Raw genomic sequence first — 20,092 nt, 5'->3', positions numbered from 1 at the left:
AAGAAAAGTTTGGCGGACCGTCCAGTGAGGTCAGAGGTCAGAAAAGTGCAGTTTTCAGACAACGGTGGACACTGGACCGGCGCCGGCGGACACTGCCGACACTTCTGACATACGCACGCGTGCGGGGACACCTCCCCTACAACGCCACACTCTCGGATAAGCCCGAGAGATGTAAAAAAAAGTGTGGCGGACCGTCCAGTGAGGTCAGAGGTCAGAAAAGTGCAGTTTTCAGACAACGGTGGACACTGGACCGGCGCCGGCGGACACTGCCGACACTTCTGACATACGCACGCGTGCGGGGACACCTCCCCTACAATGCCACACTCTCGGATAAGCCCGAGAGGTGTAAAGAAAAGTGTGGCGGACCGTCCAGTGAGGTCAGAGGTCAGAAAAGTGCAGTTTTCAGACAACGGTGGACACTGGACCGGCGCCGGCGGACACTGCCGACACTTCTGACATACGCACGCGTGCGGGGACACCTCCCCTACAACGCCACACTCTCGGATAAGCCCGAGAGATGTAAAAAAAAGTGTGGCGGACCGTCCAGTGAGGTCAGAGGTCAGAAAAGTGCAGTTTTCAGACAACGGTGGACACTGGACCGGCGCCGGCGGACACTGCCGACACTTCTGACATACGCACGCGTGCGGGGACACCTCCCCTACAACGCCACACTCTCGGATAAGCCCGAGAGGTGTAAAGAAAAGTGTGGCGGACCGTCCAGTGAGGTCAGAGGTCAGAAAAGTGCAGTTTTCAGACAACGGTGGACACTGGACCGGCGCCGGCGGACACTGCCGACACTTCTGACATACGCACGCGTGCGGGGACACCTCCCCTACAACGCCAGACTCTCGGATAAGCCCGAGAGGTGTAAAGAAAAGTGTGGCGGACCGTCCAGTGAGGTCAGAGGTCAGAAAAGTGCAGTTTTCAGACAACGGTGGACACTGGACCGGCGCCGGCGGACACTGCCGACACTTCTGACATACGCACGCGTGCGGGGACACCTCCCCTACAACGCCACACTCTCGGATAAGCCCGAGAGATGTAAAAAAAAGTGTGGCGGACCGTCCAGTGAGGTCAGAGGTCAGAAAAGTGCAGTTTTCAGACAACGGTGGACACTGGACCGGCGCCGGCGGACACTGCCGACACTTCTGACATACGCACGCGTGCGGGGACACCTCCCCTACAACGCCACACTCTCGGATAAGCCCGAGAGATGTAAAAAAAAGTGTGGCGGACCGTCCAGTGAGGTCAGAGGTCAGAAAAGTGCAGTTTTCAGACAACGGTGGACACTGGACCGGCGCCGGCGGACACTGCCGACACTTCTGACATACGCACGCGTGCGGGGACACCTCCCCTACAACGCCACACTCTCGGATAAGCCCGAGATTTGTAAAAAAAAGTGTGGCGGACCGTCCAGTGAGGTCAGAGGTCAGAAAAGTGCAGTTGTCAGACAACAGTGGACACTGGACAGGCACCGGTGGACACTGCCGACACTTCTGACATACGCACGCGTGCGGGGACACCTCCCCTACAACGCCAAACTCTCGGATAAGCCCGAGAGGTGTAAAGAAAAGTGTGGCGGACCGTCCAGTGAGGTCAGAGGTCAGAAAAGTGCAGTTTTCAGGCAACGGTGGACACTGGACCGGCGCCGGCGGACACTGCCGACACTTCTGACATACGCACGCGTGCGGGGACACCTCCCCTACAACGCCACACTCTCGGATAAGCCCGAGAGATGTAAAAAAAAGTGTGGCGGACCGTCCAGTGAGGTCAGAGGTCAGAAAAGTGCAGTTTTCAGACAACGGTGGACACTGGACCGGCGCCGGCGGACACTGCCGACACTTCTGACATACGCACGCGTGCGGGGACACCTCCCCTACAACGCCATACTCTCGGATAAGCCCGAGAGGTGTAAAGAAAAGTTTGGCGGACCGTCCAGTGAGGTCAGAGGTCAGAAAAGTGCAGTTTTCAGACAACGGTGGACACTGGACCGGCGCCGGCGGACACTGCCGACACTTCTGACATACGCACGCGTGCGGGGACACCTCCCCTACAACGCCAGACTCTCGGATAAGCCCGAGAGATGTAAAAAAAAGTGTGGCGGACCGTCCAGTGAGGTCAGAGGTCAGAAAAGTGCAGTTTTCAGACAACGGTGGACACTGGACCGGCTCCGGCGGACACTGCCGACACTTCTGACATACGCACGCGTGCGGGGACACCTCCCCTACAACGCCAGACTCTCGGATAAGCCCGAGAGGTGTAAAGAAAAGTGTGGCGGACCGTCCAGTGAGGTCAGAGGTCAGAAAAGTGCAGTTTTCAGACAACGGTGGACACTGGACCGGCGCCGGCGGACACTGCCGACACTTCTGACATACGCACGCGTGCGGGGACACCTCCCCTACAACGCCACACTCTCGGATAAGCCCGAGAGATGTAAAAAAAAGTGTGGCGGACCGTCCAGTGAGGTCAGAGGTCAGAAAAGTGCAGTTTTCAGACAACGGTGGACACTGGACCGGCGCCGGCGGACACTGCCGACACTTCTGACATACGCACGCGTGCGGGGACATGTCCCGTACAACGCCACACTCTCGGATAAGCCCGAGAGATGTAAAAAAAAGTGTGGCGGACCGTCCAGTGAGGTCAGAGGTCAGAAAAGTGCAGTTTTCAGACAACGGTGGACACTGGACCGGCGCCGGCGGACACTGCCGACACTTCTGACATACGCACGCGTGCGGGGACACCTCCCCTACAACGCCTAACTCTCGGATAAGCCCGAGATTTGTAAAAAAAAGTGTGGCGGACCGTCCAGTGAGGTCAGAGGTCAGAAAAGTGCAGTTGTCAGACAACAGTGGACACTGGACAGGCACCGGTGGACACTGCCGACACTTCTGACATACGCACGCGTGCGGGGACACCTCCCCTACAACGCCAAACTCTCGGATAAGCCCGAGAGGTGTAAAGAAAAGTGTGGCGGACCGTCCAGTGAGGTCAGAGGTCAGAAAAGTGCAGTTTTCAGGCAACGGTGGACACTGGACCGGCGCCGGCGGACACTGCCGACACTTCTGACATACGCACGCGTGCGGGGACACCTCCCCTACAACGCCACACTCTCGGATAAGCCCGAGAGATGTAAAAAATAGTGTGGCGGACCGTCCAGTGAGGTCAGAGGTCAGAAAAGTGCAGTTTTCAGACAACGGTGGACACTGGACCGGCGCCGGCGGACACTGCCGACACTTCTGACATACGCACGCGTGCGGGGACACCTCCCCTACAACGCCATATTCTCGGATAAGCCCGAGAGGTGTAAAGAAAAGTTTGGCGGACCGTCCAGTGAGGTCAGAGGTCAGAAAAGTGCAGTTTTCAGACAACGGTGGACACTGGACCGGCGCCGGCGGACACTGCCGACACTTCTGACATACGCACGCGTGCGGGGACACCTCCCCTACAACGCCACACTCTCGGATAAGCCCGAGAGATGTAAAAAAAGTGTGGCGGACCGTCCAGTGAGGTCAGAGGTCAGAAAAGTGCAGTTTTCAGACAACGGTGGACACTGGACCGGCGCCGGCGGACACTGCCGACACTTCTGACATACGCACGCGTGCGGGGACACCTCCCCTACAACGCCACACTCTCGGATAAGCCCGAGAGATGTAAAAAAAAGTGTGGCGGACCGTCCAGTGAGGTCAGAGGTCAGAAAAGTGCAGTTTTCAGACAACGGTGGACACTGGACCGGCGCCGGCGGACACTGCCGACACTTCTGACATACGCACGCGTGCGGGGACATGTCCCGTACAACGCCACACTCTCGGATAAGCCCGAGAGATGTAAAAAAAAGTGTGGCGGACCGTCCAGTGAGGTCAGAGGTCAGAAAAGTGCAGTTTTCAGACAACGGTGGACACTGGACCGGCGCCGGCGGACACTGCCGACACTTCTGACATACGCACGCGTGCGGGGACACCTCCCCTACAACGCCACACTCTCGGATAAGCCCGAGATTTGTAAAAAAAAGTGTGGCGGACCGTCCAGTGAGGTCAGAGGTCAGAAAAGTGCAGTTGTCAGACAACAGTGGACACTGGACAGGCACCGGTGGACACTGCCGACACTTCTGACATACGCACGCGTGCGGGGACACCTCCCCTACAACGCCAAACTCTCGGATAAGCCCGAGAGGTGTAAAGAAAAGTGTGGCGGACCGTCCAGTGAGGTCAGAGGTCAGAAAAGTGCAGTTTTCAGGCAACGGTGGACACTGGACCGGCGCCGGCGGACACTGCCGACACTTCTGACATACGCACGCGTGCGGGGACACCTCCCCTACAACGCCACACTCTCGGATAAGCCCGAGAGATGTAAAAAAAAGTGTGGCGGACCGTCCAGTGAGGTCAGAGGTCAGAAAAGTGCAGTTTTCAGACAACGGTGGACACTGGACCGGCGCCGGCGGACACTGCCGACACTTCTGACATACGCACGCGTGCGGGGACACCTCCCCTACAATGCCACACTCTCGGATAAGCCCGAGAGGTGTAAAGAAAAGTGTGGCGGACCGTCCAGTGAGGTCAGAGGTCAGAAAAGTGCAGTTTTCAGACAACGGTGGACACTGGACCGGCGCCGGCGGACACTGCCGACACTTCTGACATACGCACGCGTGCGGGGACACCTCCCCTACAACGCCACACTCTCGGATAAGCCCGAGAGATGTAAAAAAAAGTGTGGCGGACCGTCCAGTGAGGTCAGAGGTCAGAAAAGTGCAGTTTTCAGACAACGGTGGACACTGGACCGGCGCCGGCGGACACTGCCGACACTTCTGACATACGCACGCGTGCGGGGACACCTCCCCTACAACGCCACACTCTCGGATAAGCCCGAGAGATGTAAAAAAAAGTGTGGCGGACCGTCCAGTGAGGTCAGAGGTCAGAAAAGTGCAGTTTTCAGACAACGGTGGACACTGGACCGGCGCCGGCGGACACTGCCGACACTTCTGACATACGCACGCGTGCGGGGACACCTCCCCTACAACGCCACACTCTCGGATAAGCCCGAGATTTGTAAAAAAAAGTGTGGCGGACCGTCCAGTGAGGTCAGAGGTCAGAAAAGTGCAGTTGTCAGACAACAGTGGACACTGGACAGGCACCGGTGGACACTGCCGACACTTCTGACATACGCACGCGTGCGGGGACACCTCCCCTACAACGCCAAACTCTCGGATAAGCCCGAGAGGTGTAAAGAAAAGTGTGGCGGACCGTCCAGTGAGGTCAGAGGTCAGAAAAGTGCAGTTTTCAGGCAACGGTGGACACTGGACCGGCGCCGGCGGACACTGCCGACACTTCTGACATACGCACGCGTGCGGGGACACCTCCCCTACAACGCCACACTCTCGGATAAGCCCGAGAGATGTAAAAAAAAGTGTGGCGGACCGTCCAGTGAGGTCAGAGGTCAGAAAAGTGCAGTTTTCAGACAACGGTGGACACTGGACCGGCGCCGGCGGACACTGCCGACACTTCTGACATACGCACGCGTGCGGGGACACCTCCCCTACAACGCCATACTCTCGGATAAGCCCGAGAGGTGTAAAGAAAAGTTTGGCGGACCGTCCAGTGAGGTCAGAGGTCAGAAAAGTGCAGTTTTCAGACAACGGTGGACACTGGACCGGCGCCGGCGGACACTGCCGACACTTCTGACATACGCACGCGTGCGGGGACACCTCCCCTACAACGCCAGACTCTCGGATAAGCCCGAGAGATGTAAAAAAAAGTGTGGCGGACCGTCCAGTGAGGTCAGAGGTCAGAAAAGTGCAGTTTTCAGACAACGGTGGACACTGGACCGGCTCCGGCGGACACTGCCGACACTTCTGACATACGCACGCGTGCGGGGACACCTCCCCTACAACGCCAGACTCTCGGATAAGCCCGAGAGGTGTAAAGAAAAGTGTGGCGGACCGTCCAGTGAGGTCAGAGGTCAGAAAAGTGCAGTTTTCAGACAACGGTGGACACTGGACCGGCGCCGGCGGACACTGCCGACACTTCTGACATACGCACGCGTGCGGGGACACCTCCCCTACAACGCCACACTCTCGGATAAGCCCGAGAGATGTAAAAAAAAGTGTGGCGGACCGTCCAGTGAGGTCAGAGGTCAGAAAAGTGCAGTTTTCAGACAACGGTGGACACTGGACCGGCGCCGGCGGACACTGCCGACACTTCTGACATACGCACGCGTGCGGGGACATGTCCCGTACAACGCCACACTCTCGGATAAGCCCGAGAGATGTAAAAAAAAGTGTGGCGGACCGTCCAGTGAGGTCAGAGGTCAGAAAAGTGCAGTTTTCAGACAACGGTGGACACTGGACCGGCGCCGGCGGACACTGCCGACACTTCTGACATACGCACGCGTGCGGGGACACCTCCCCTACAACGCCACACTCTCGGATAAGCCCGAGATTTGTAAAAAAAAGTGTGGCGGACCGTCCAGTGAGGTCAGAGGTCAGAAAAGTGCAGTTGTCAGACAACAGTGGACACTGGACAGGCACCGGTGGACACTGCCGACACTTCTGACATACGCACGCGTGCGGGGACACCTCCCCTACAACGCCAAACTCTCGGATAAGCCCGAGAGGTGTAAAGAAAAGTGTGGCGGACCGTCCAGTGAGGTCAGAGGTCAGAAAAGTGCAGTTTTCAGGCAACGGTGGACACTGGACCGGCGCCGGCGGACACTGCCGACACTTCTGACATACGCACGCGTGCGGGGACACCTCCCCTACAACGCCACACTCTCGGATAAGCCCGAGAGATGTAAAAAATAGTGTGGCGGACCGTCCAGTGAGGTCAGAGGTCAGAAAAGTGCAGTTTTCAGACAACGGTGGACACTGGACCGGCGCCGGCGGACACTGCCGACACTTCTGACATACGCACGCGTGCGGGGACACCTCCCCTACAACGCCATATTCTCGGATAAGCCCGAGAGGTGTAAAGAAAAGTTTGGCGGACCGTCCAGTGAGGTCAGAGGTCAGAAAAGTGCAGTTTTCAGACAACGGTGGACACTGGACCGGCGCCGGCGGACACTGCCGACACTTCTGACATACGCACGCGTGCGGGGACACCTCCCCTACAACGCCACACTCTCGGATAAGCCCGAGAGATGTAAAAAAAGTGTGGCGGACCGTCCAGTGAGGTCAGAGGTCAGAAAAGTGCAGTTTTCAGACAACGGTGGACACTGGACCGGCGCCGGCGGACACTGCCGACACTTCTGACATACGCACGCGTGCGGGGACACCTCCCCTACAACGCCACACTCTCGGATAAGCCCGAGAGATGTAAAAAAAAGTGTGGCGGACCGTCCAGTGAGGTCAGAGGTCAGAAAAGTGCAGTTTTCAGACAACGGTGGACACTGGACCGGCTCCGGCGGACACTGCCGACACTTCTGACATACGCACGCGTGCGGGGACACCTCCCCTACAACGCCACACTCTCGGATAAGCCCGAGAGGTGTAAAGAAAAGTGTGGCGGACCGTCCAGTGAGGTCAGAGGTCAGAAAAGTGCAGTTTTCAGACAACGGTGGACACTGGACCGGCGCCGGCGGACACTGCCGACACTTCTGACATACGCACGCGTGCGGGGACACCTCCCCTACAACGCCACACTCTCGGATAAGCCCGAGAGGTGTAAAAAAAAGTGTGGCGGACCGTCCAGTGAGGTCAGAGGTCAGAAAAGTGCCGTTTTCAGACAACAGTGGACACTGGACAGGCACCGGTGGACACTGCCGACACTTCTGACATACGCACGCGTGCGGGGACACCTCCCCTACAACGCCACACTCTCGGATAAGCCCGAGAGGTGTAAAGAAAAGTGTGGCGGACCGTCCAGTGAGGTCAGAGGTCAGAAAAGTGTAGTTTTCAGACAACGGTGGACACTGGACCGGCGCCGGCGGACACTGCCGACACTTCTGACATACTCACGCGTGCGGGGACACCTCCCCTACAACGCCACACTCTCGGATAAGCCCGAGAGATGTAAAAAAAAGTGTGGCGGACCGTCCAGTGAGGTCAGAGGTCAGAAAAGTGCAGTTTTCAGACAACGGTGGACACTGGACCGGCGCCGGCGGACACTGCCGACACTTCTGACATACGCACGCGTGTGGGGACACCTCCCCTACAACGCCACACTCTCGGATAAGCCCGAGAGGTGTAAAAAAAAGTGTGGCGGACCGTCCAGTGAGGTCAGAGGTCAGAAAAGTGCAGTTTTCAGACAACAGTGGACACTGGACCGGCGCCGGCGGACACTGCCGACACTTCTGACATACGCACGCGTGCGGGGACACCTCCCCTACAACGCCACACTCTCGGATAAGCCCGAGAGATGTAAAAAAAAGTGTGGCGGACCGTCCAGTGAGGTCAGAGGTCAGAAAAGTGCAGTTTTCAGACAACGGTGGACACTGGACCGGCGCCGGCGGACACTGCCGACACTTCTGACATACGCACGCGTGCGGGGACACCTCCCCTACAATGCCACACTCTCGGATAAGCCCGAGAGGTGTAAAGAAAAGTGTGGCGGACCGTCCAGTGAGGTCAGAGGTCAGAAAAGTGCAGTTTTCAGACAACGGTGGACACTGGACCGGCGCCGGCGGACACTGCCGACACTTCTGACATACGCACGCGTGCGGGGACACCTCCCCTACAACGCCACACTCTCGGATAAGCCCGAGAGATGTAAAAAAAAGTGTGGCGGACCGTCCAGTGAGGTCAGAGGTCAGAAAAGTGCAGTTTTCAGACAACGGTGGACACTGGACCGGCGCCGGCGGACACTGCCGACACTTCTGACATACGCACGCGTGCGGGGACACCTCCCCTACAACGCCACACTCTCGGATAAGCCCGAGAGATGTAAAAAAAAGTGTGGCGGACCGTCCAGTGAGGTCAGAGGTCAGAAAAGTGCAGTTTTCAGACAACGGTGGACAGTTTTCAGACAACGGTGGACACTGGACCGGCGCCGGCGGACACTGCCGACACTTCTGACATACGCACGCGTGCGGGGACACCTCCCCTACAACGCCACACTCTCGGATAAGCCCGAGAGATGTAAAAAAAAGTGTGGCGGACCGTCCAGTGAGGTCAGAGGTCAGAAAAGTGCAGTTGTCAGACAACAGTGGACACTGGACAGGCACCGGTGGACACTGCCGACACTTCTGACATACGCACGCGTGCGGGGACACCTCCCCTACAACGCCAAACTCTCGGATAAGCCCGAGAGGTGTAAAGAAAAGTGTGGCGGACCGTCCAGTGAGGTCAGAGGTCAGAAAAGTGCAGTTTTCAGGCAACGGTGGACACTGGACCGGCGCCGGCGGACACTGCCGACACTTCTGACATACGCACGCGTGCGGGGACACCTCCCCTACAACGCCACACTCTCGGATAAGCCCGAGAGATGTAAAAAATAGTGTGGCGGACCGTCCAGTGAGGTCAGAGGTCAGAAAAGTGCAGTTTTCAGACAACGGTGGACACTGGACCGGCGCCGGCGGACACTGCCGACACTTCTGACATACGCACGCGTGCGGGGACACCTCCCCTACAACGCCATATTCTCGGATAAGCCCGAGAGGTGTAAAGAAAAGTTTGGCGGACCGTCCAGTGAGGTCAGAGGTCAGAAAAGTGCAGTTTTCAGACAACGGTGGACACTGGACCGGCGCCGGCGGACACTGCCGACACTTCTGACATACGCACGCGTGCGGGGACACCTCCCCTACAACGCCACACTCTCGGATAAGCCCGAGAGATGTAAAAAAAGTGTGGCGGACCGTCCAGTGAGGTCAGAGGTCAGAAAAGTGCAGTTTTCAGACAACGGTGGACACTGGACCGGCGCCGGCGGACACTGCCGACACTTCTGACATACGCACGCGTGCGGGGACACCTCCCCTACAACGCCACACTCTCGGATAAGCCCGAGAGATGTAAAAAAAAGTGTGGCGGACCGTCCAGTGAGGTCAGAGGTCAGAAAAGTGCAGTTTTCAGACAACGGTGGACACTGGACCGGCTCCGGCGGACACTGCCGACACTTCTGACATACGCACGCGTGCGGGGACACCTCCCCTACAACGCCACACTCTCGGATAAGCCCGAGAGGTGTAAAGAAAAGTGTGGCGGACCGTCCAGTGAGGTCAGAGGTCAGAAAAGTGCAGTTTTCAGACAACGGTGGACACTGGACCGGCGCCGGCGGACACTGCCGACACTTCTGACATACGCACGCGTGCGGGGACACCTCCCCTACAACGCCACACTCTCGGATAAGCCCGAGAGGTGTAAAAAAAAGTGTGGCGGACCGTCCAGTGAGGTCAGAGGTCAGAAAAGTGCCGTTTTCAGACAACAGTGGACACTGGACAGGCACCGGTGGACACTGCCGACACTTCTGACATACGCACGCGTGCGGGGACACCTCCCCTACAACGCCACACTCTCGGATAAGCCCGAGAGGTGTAAAGAAAAGTGTGGCGGACCGTCCAGTGAGGTCAGAGGTCAGAAAAGTGTAGTTTTCAGACAACGGTGGACACTGGACCGGCGCCGGCGGACACTGCCGACACTTCTGACATACTCACGCGTGCGGGGACACCTCCCCTACAACGCCACACTCTCGGATAAGCCCGAGAGATGTAAAAAAAAGTGTGGCGGACCGTCCAGTGAGGTCAGAGGTCAGAAAAGTGCAGTTTTCAGACAACGGTGGACACTGGACCGGCGCCGGCGGACACTGCCGACACTTCTGACATACGCACGCGTGTGGGGACACCTCCCCTACAACGCCACACTCTCGGATAAGCCCGAGAGGTGTAAAAAAAAGTGTGGCGGACCGTCCAGTGAGGTCAGAGGTCAGAAAAGTGCAGTTTTCAGACAACAGTGGACACTGGACAGGCACCGGTGGACACTGCCGACACTTCTGACTTACGCACGCGTGCGGGGACACCTCCCCTACAACGCCACACTCTCGGATAAGCCCGAGAGGTGTAAAGAAAAGTGTGGCGGACCGTCCAGTGAGGTCAGAGGTCAGAAAAGTGCAGTTTTCAGACAACGGTGGACACTGGACCGGCGCCGGCGGACACTGCCGACACTTCTGACATACGCACGCGTGCGGGGACACCTCCCCTACAACGCCAGACTCTCGGATAAGCCCGAGAGGTGTAAAGAAAAGTGTGGCGGACCGTCCAGTGAGGTCAGAGGTCAGAAAAGTGCAGTTTTCAGACAACGGTGGACACTGGACCGGCGCCGGCGGACACTGCCGACACTTCTGACATACGCACGCGTGCGGGGACACCTCCCCTACAACGCCACACTCTCGGATAAGCCCGAGAGATGTAAAAAAAAGTGTGGCGGACCGTCCAGTGAGGTCAGAGGTCAGAAAAGTGCAGTTTTCAGACAACGGTGGACACTGGACCGGCGCCGGCGGACACTGCCGACACTTCTGACATACGCACGCGTGCGGGGACACCTCCCCTACAATGCCACACTCTCGGATAAGCCCGAGAGGTGTAAAGAAAAGTGTGGCGGACCGTCCAGTGAGGTCAGAGGTCAGAAAAGTGCAGTTTTCAGACAACGGTGGACACTGGACCGGCGCCGGCGGACACTGCCGACACTTCTGACATACGCACGCGTGCGGGGACACCTCCCCTACAACGCCACACTCTCGGATAAGCCCGAGAGATGTAAAAAAAAGTGTGGCGGACCGTCCAGTGAGGTCAGAGGTCAGAAAAGTGCAGTTTTCAGACAACGGTGGACACTGGACCGGCGCCGGCGGACACTGCCGACACTTCTGACATACGCACGCGTGCGGGGACACCTCCCCTACAACGCCACACTCTCGGATAAGCCCGAGAGATGTAAAAAAAAGTGTGGCGGACCGTCCAGTGAGGTCAGAGGTCAGAAAAGTGCAGTTTTCAGACAACGGTGGACAGTTTTCAGACAACGGTGGACACTGGACCGGCGCCGGCGGACACTGCCGACACTTCTGACATACGCACGCGTGCGGGGACACCTCCCCTACAACGCCACACTCTCGGATAAGCCCGAGAGATGTAAAAAAAAGTGTGGCGGACCGTCCAGTGAGGTCAGAGGTCAGAAAAGTGTAGTTTTCAGACGACGGTGGACACTGGACCGGCGCCGGCGGACTCTGCCGACACTTCTGACATACGCACGCGTGCGGGGACACCTCCCCTACAACGCCAGACTCTCGGCTAAGCCCGAGAGGTGTAAAGAAAAGTGTGGCGGACCGTCCAGTGAGGTCAGAGGTCAGAAAAGTGCAGTTTTCAGACAACGGTGGACACTGGACCGGCGCCGGCGGATACTGCCGACACTTCTGACATACGCACGCGTGCGGGGACACCTCCCCTACAACGCCAAACTCTCGGATAAGCCCGAGAGGTGTAAAAAAAAGTGTGGCGGACCGTCCAGTGAGGTCAGAGGTCAGAAAAGTGCCGTTTTCAGACAACAGTGGACACTGGACAGGCACCGGTGGACACTGCCGACACTTCTGACATACGCACGCGTGCTGGGACACCTCCCCTACAACACCACACTCTCGGATAAGCCCGAGAGGTGTAAAGAAAAGTGTGGCGGACCGTCCAGTGAGGTCAGAGGTCAGAAAAGTGCAGTTTTCAGACAACGGTGGACACTGGACCGGCGCCGGCGGACACTGCCGACACTTCTGACATACGCACGCGTGCGGGGACACCTCCCCTACAACGCCACACTCTCGGATAAGCCCGAGAGGTGTAAAAAAAAGTGTGGCGGACCGTCCAGTGAGGTCAGAGGTCAGAAAAGTGCAGTTTTCAGACAACGGTGGACACTGGACCGGCGCCGGCGGACACTGCCGACACTTCTGACATACGCACGCGTGCGGGGACACCTCCCCTACAACGCCATACTCTCGGATAAGCCCGAGAGATGTAAAAAAAAGTGTGGCGGACCGTCCAGTGAGGTCAGAGGTCAGAAAAGTTCAGTTTTCAGACAACGGTGGACACTGGACCGGCGCCGGCGGACACTGCCGACACTTCTGACATACGCACGCGTGCGGGGACACCTCCCCTACAACGCCAAACTCTCGGATAAGCCCGAGAGGTGTAAAAAAAAGTGTGGCGAACCGTCCAGTGAGGTCAGAGGTCAGAAAAGTGCCGTTTTCAGACAACAGTGGACACTGGACAGGCACCGGTGGACACTGCCGACACTTCTGACATACGCACGCGTGCTGGGACACCTCCCCTACAACACCACACTCTCGGATAAGCCCGAGAGGTGTAAAGAAAAGTGTGGCGGACCGTCCAGTGAGGTCAGAGGTCAGAAAAGTGCAGTTTTCAGACAACGGTGGACACTGGACCGGCGCCGGCGGACACTGCCGACACTTCTGACATACGCACGCGTGCGGGGACACCTCCCCTACAACGCCACACTCTCGGATAAGCCCGAGAGGTGTAAAAAAAAGTGTGGCGGACCGTCCAGTGAGGTCAGAGGTCAGAAAAGTGCAGTTTTCAGACAACGGTGGACACTGGACCGGCGCCGGCGGACACTGCCGACACTTCTGACATACGCACGCGTGCGGGGACACCTCCCCTACAACGCCATACTCTCGGATAAGCCCGAGAGATGTAAAAAAAAGTGTGGCGGACCGTCCAGTGAGGTCAGAGGTCAGAAAAGTTCAGTTTTCAGACAACGGTGGACACTGGACCGGCGCCGGCGGACACTGCCGACACTTCTGACATACGCACGCGTGCGGGGACACCTCCCCTACAACGCCACACTCTCGGATAAGCCCGAGAGGTGTAAAAAAAAGTGTGGCGGACCGTCCAGTGAGGTCAGAGGTCAGAAAAGTGCCGTTTTCAGACAACAGTGGACACTGGACAGGCACCGGTGGACACTGCCGACACTTCTGACATACGCACGCGTGCTGGGACACCTCCCCTACAACGCCACACTCTCGGATAAGCCCGAGAGGTGTAAAGAAAAGTGTGGCGGACCGTCCAGTGAGGTCAGAGGTCAGAAAAGTGCAGTTTTCAGACAACGGTGGACACTGGACCGGCGCCGGCGGACACTGCCGACACTTCTGACATACGCACGCGTGCGGGGACATCTCCCCTACAACGCCACACTCTCGGATAAGCCCGAGAGGTGTAAAGAAAAGTGTGGCGGACCGTCCAGTGAGGTCAGAGGTCAGAAAAGTGCAGTTTTCAGACAACGGTGGACACTGGACCGGCGCCGGCGGACACTGCCGACACTTCTGACATACGCACGCGTGCGGGGACACCTCCCCTACAACGCCACACTCTCGGATAAGCCCGAGAGGTGTAAAAAAAAGTGTGGCGGACCGTCCAGTGAGGTCAGAGGTCAGAAAAGTGCCGTTTTCAGACAACAGTGGACACTGGACAGGCACCGGTGGACACTGCCGACACTTCTGACATACGCACGCGTGCGGGGACACCTCCCCTACAACGCCACACTCTCGGATAAGCCCGAGAGGTGTAAAGAAAAGTGTGGCGGACCGTCCAGTGAGGTCAGAGGTCAGAAAAGTGTAGTTTTCAGACAACGGTGGACACTGGACCGGCGCCGGCGGACACTGCCGACACTTCTGACATACCCACGCGTGCAGGGACACCTCCCCTACAACGCCAGACTCTCGGATAAGCCCGAGAGGTGTAAAGAAAAGTGTGGCGGACCGTCCAGTGAGGTCAGAGGTCAGAAAAGTGCAGTTTTCAGACAACGGTGGACACTGGACCGGCGCCGGCGGACACTGCCGACACTTCTGACATACGCACGCGTGCGGGGACACCTCCCCTACAACGCCACACTCTCGGATAAGCCCGAGAGATGTAAAGAAAAGTGTGGCGGACCGTCCAGTGAGGTCAGAGGTCAGAAAAGTGCAGTTTTCAGACAACGGTGGACACTGGACCGGCGCCGGCGGACACTGCCGACACTTCTGACATACGCACGCGTGCGGGGACACCTCCCCTACAACGCCAGACTCTCGGATAAGCCCGAGAGGTGTAAAGAAAAGTGTGGCGGACCGTCCAGTGAGGTCAGAGGTCAGAAAAGTGCAGTTTTCAGACAACGGTGGACACTGGACCGGCGCCGGCGGACACTGCCGACACTTCTGACATACGCACGCGTGCGGGGACACCTCCCCTACAACGCCAGACTCTCGGATAAGCCCGAGAGGTGTAAAGAAAAGTGTGGCGGACCGTCCAGTGAGGTCAGAGGTCAGAAAAGTGCAGTTTTCAGACAACGGTGGACACTGGACCGGCGCCGGCGGACACTGCCGACACTTCTGACATACGCACGCGTGCGGGGACACCTCCCCTACAACGCCAGACTCTCGGATAAGCCCGAGAGGTGTAAAGAAAAGTGTGGCGGACCGTCCAGTGAGGTCAGAGGTCAGAAAAGTGCAGTTTTCAGACAACGGTGGACACTGGACCGGCGCCGGCGGACACTGCCGACACTTCTGACATACGCACGCGTGCGGGGACACCTCCCCTACAACGCCACACTCTCGGATAAGCCCGAGAGGTGTAAAGAAAAGTGTGGCGGACCGTCCAGTGAGGTCAGAGGTCAGAAAAGTGCAGTTTTCAGACAACGGTGGACACTGGACCGGCGCCGGCGGACACTGCCGACACTTCTGACATACGCACGCGTGCGGGGACACCTCCCCTACAACGCCACACTCTCGGATAAGCCCGAGAGATGTAAAAAAAAGTGTGGCGGACCGTCCAGTGAGGTCAGAGGTCAGAAAAGTGCAGTTTTCAGACAACGGTGGACACTGGACCGGCGCCGGCGGACACTGCCGACACTTCTGACATACGCACGCGTGCGGGGACACCTCCCCTACAACGCCACACTCTCGGATAAGCCCGAGAGATGTAAAAAAAAGTGTGGCGGACCGTCCAGTGAGGTCAGAGGTCAGAAAAGTGCAGTTTTCAGACAACGGTGGACACTGGACCGGCGCCGGCGGACACTGCCGACACTTCTGACATACGCACGCGTGCGGGGACACCTCCCCTACAACGCCACACTCTCGGATAAGCCCGAGAGATGTAAAAAAAAGTGTGGCGGACCGTCCAGTGAGGTCAGAGGTCAGAAAAGTGCAGTTTTCAGACAACGGTGGACACTGGACCGGCGCCGGCGGACACTGCCGACACTTCTGACATACGCACGCGTGCGGGGACACCTCCCCTACAACGCCAAACTCTCGGATAAGCCCGAGAGGTGTAAAAAAAAGTGTGGCGGACCGTCCAGTGAGGTCAGAGGTCAGAAAAGTGCAGTTGTCAGACAACAGTGGACACTGGACAGGCACCGGTGGACACTGCCGACACTTCTGACATACGCACGCGTGCGGGGACACCTCCCCTACAACGCCAAACTCTCGGATAAGCCCGAGAGGTGTAAAGAAAAGTGTGGCGGACCGTCCAGTGAGGTCAGAGGTCAGAAAAGTGCAGTTTTCAGGCAACGGTGGACACTGGACCGGCGCCGGCGGACACTGCCGACACTTCTGACATACGCACGCGTGCGGGGACACCTCCCCTACAACGCCACACTCTCGGATAAGCCCGAGAGATGTAAAAAAAAGTGTGGCGGACCGTCCAGTGAGGTCAGAGGTCAGAAAAGTGCAGTTTTCAGACAACGGTGGACACTGGACCGGCGCCGGCGGACACTGCCGACACTTCTGACATACGCACGCGTGCGGGGACACCTCCCCTACAACGCCACACTCTCGGATAAGCCCGAGAGATGTAAAAAAAAGTGTGGCGGACCGTCCAGTGAGGTCAGAGGTCAGAAAAGTGCAGTTTTCAGACAACGGTGGACACTGGACCGGCGCCGGCGGACACTGCCGACACTTCTGACATACGCACGCGTGCGGGGACACCTCCCCTATAACGCCATACTCTCGGATAAGCCCGAGAGGTGTAAAGAAAAGTGTGGCGGACCGTCCAGTGAGGTCAGAGGTCAGAAAAGTGCAGTTTTCAGACAACGGTGGACACTGGACCGGCGCCGGCGGACACTGCCGACACTTCTGACATACGCACGCGTGCGGGGACACCTCCCCTACAACGCCATACTCTCGGATAAGCCCGAGAGATGTAAAAAAAAGTGTGGCGGACCGTCCAGTGAGGTCAGAGGTCAGAAAAGTGCAGTTTTCAGACAACGGTGGACACTGGACCGGCGCCGGCGGACACTGCCGACACTTCTGACATACGCACGCGTGCGGGGACACCTCCCCTACAACGCCACACTCTCGGATAAGCCCGAGAGGTGTAAAAAGAAGTGTGGCGGACCGTCCAGTGAGGTCAGAGGTCAGAAAAGTGCCGTTTTCAGACAACAGTGGACACTGGACAGGCACCGGTGGACACTGCCGACACTTCTGACATACGCACGCGTGCTGGGACACCTCCCCTACAACGCCACACTCTCGGATAAGCCCGAGAGGTGTAAAGAAAAGTGTGGCGGACCGTCCAGTGAGGTCAGAGGTCAGAAAAGTGCAGTTTTCAGACAACGGTGGACACTGGACCGGCGCCGGCGGACACTGCCGACACTTCTGACATACGCACGCATGCGGGGACACCTCCCCTACAACGCCACACTCTCGGATAAGCCCGAGAGATGTAAAAAAAAGTGTGGCGGACCGTCCAGTGAGGTCAGAGGTCAGAAAAGTGCAGTTTTCAGACAACGGTGGACACTGGACCGGCGCCGGCGGACACTGCCGACACTTCTGACATACGCACGCGTGCGGGGACACCTCCCCTACAACGCCATACTCTCGGATAAGCCCGAGAGATGTAAAAAAAAGTGTGGCGGACCGTCCAGTGAGGTCAGAGGTCAGAAAAGTTCAGTTTTCAGACAACGGTGGACACTGGACCGGCGCCGGCGGACACTGCCGACACTTCTGACATACGCACGCGTGCGGGGACACCTCCCCTACAACGCCACACTCTCGGATAAGCCCGAGAGGTGTAAAAAAAAGTGTGGCGGACCGTCCAGTGAGGTCAGAGGTCAGAAAAGTGCCGTTTTCAGACAACAGTGGACACTGGACAGGCACCGGTGGACACTGCCGACACTTCTGACATACGCACGTGTGCTGGGACACCTCCCCTACAACGCCACACTCTCGGATAAGCCCGAGAGGTGTAAAGAAAAGTGTGGCGGACCGTCCAGTGAGGTCAGAGGTCAGAAAAGTGCAGTTTTCAGACAACGGTGGACACTGGACCGGCGCCGGCGGACACTGCCGACACTTCTGACATACGCACGCGTGCGGGGACACCTCCCCTACAATGCCACACTCTCGGATAAGCCCGAGAGGTGTAAAGAAAAGTGTGGCGGACCGTCCAGTGAGGTCAGAGGTCAGAAAAGTGCAGTTTTCAGACAACGGTGGACACTGGACCGGCGCCGGCGGACACTGCCGACACTTCTGACATACGCACGCGTGCGGGGACACCTCCCCTACAACGCCACACTCTCGGATAAGCCCGAGAGGTGTAAAGAAAAGTGTGGCGGACCGTCCAGTGAGGTCAGAGGTCAGAAAAGTGTAGTTTTCAGACAACGGTGGACACTGGACCGGCGCCGGCGGACACTGCCGACACTTCTGACATACCCACGCGTGCGGGGACACCTCCCCTACAACGCCAGACTCTCGGATAAGCCCGAGAGGTGTAAACAAAAGTGTGGCGGACCGTCCAGTGAGGTCAGAGGTCAGAAAAGTGCAGTTTTCAGACAACGGTGGACACTGGACCGGCGCCGGCGGACACTGCCGACACTTCTGACATACGCACGCGTGCGGGGACACCTCCCCTACAACGCCACACTCTCGGATAAGCCCGAGAGATGTAAAAAAAAGTGTGGCGGACCGTCCAGTGAGGTCAGAGGTCAGAAAAGTGTAGTTTTCAGACGACGGTGGACACTGGACCGGCGCCGGCGGACACTGCCGACACTTCTGACATACGCACGCGTGCGGGGACACCTCCCCTACAACGCCAGACTCTCGGCTAAGCCCGAGAGGTGTAAAGAAAAGTGTGGCGGACCGTCCAGTGAGGTCAGAGGTCAGAAAAGTGCAGTTTTCAGACAACGGTGGACACTGGACCGGCGCCGGCGGACACTGCCGACACTTCTGACATACGCACGCGTGCTGGGACACCTCCCCTACAACACCACACTCTCGGATAAGCCCGAGAGGTGTAAAGAAAAGTGTGGCGGACCGTCCAGTGAGGTCAGAGGTCAGAAAAGTGCAGTTTTCAGACAACGGTGGACACTGGACCGGCGCCGGCGGACACTGCCGACACTTCTGACATACGCACGCGTGCGGGGACACCTCCCCTACAACGCCACACTCTCGGATAAGCCCGAGAGATGTAAAAAAAAGTGTGGCGGACCGTCCAGTGAGGTCAGAGGTCAGAAAAGTGCAGTTTTCAGACAACGGTGGACACTGGACCGGCGCCGGCGGACACTGCCGACACTTCTGACATACGCACGCGTGCGGGGACACCTCCCCTACAACGCCATACTCTCGGGTAAGCCCGAGAGATGTAAAAAAAAGTGTGGCGGACCGTCCAGTGAGGTCAGAGGTCAGAAAAGTGTAGTTTTCAGACAACGGTGGACACTGGACCGGCGCCGGCGGACACTGCCGACACTTCTGACATACCCACGCGTGCGGGGACACCTCCCCTACAACGCCAGACTCTCGGATAAGCCCGAGAGGTGTAAACAAAAGTGTGGCGGACCGTCCAGTGAGGTCAGAGGTCAGAAAAGTGCAGTTTTCAGACAACGGTGGACACTGGACCGGCGCCGGCGGACACTGCCGACACTTCTGACATACGCACGCGTGCGGGGACACCTCCCCTACAACGCCACACTCTCGGATAAGCCCGAGAGATGTAAAAAAAAGTGTGGCGGACCGTCCAGTGAGGTCAGAGGTCAGAAAAGTGTAGTTTTCAGACGACGGTGGACACTGGACCGGCGCCGGCGGACACTGCCGACACTTCTGACATACGCACGCGTGCGGGGACACCTCCCCTACAACGCCAGACTCTCGGCTAAGCCCGAGAGGTGTAAAGAAAAGTGTGGCGGACCGTCCAGTGAGGTCAGAGGTCAGAA

Source organism: Gymnoscopelus braueri (assembly GCF_963280865.1).
Source record: "Gymnoscopelus braueri genome assembly, contig: SUPER_15_unloc_1, whole genome shotgun sequence".
In the NCBI taxonomy this organism is placed as follows: Eukaryota; Metazoa; Chordata; class Actinopteri; order Myctophiformes; family Myctophidae; genus Gymnoscopelus; species Gymnoscopelus braueri.
This window is presented reverse-complemented; position numbering follows the sequence as displayed.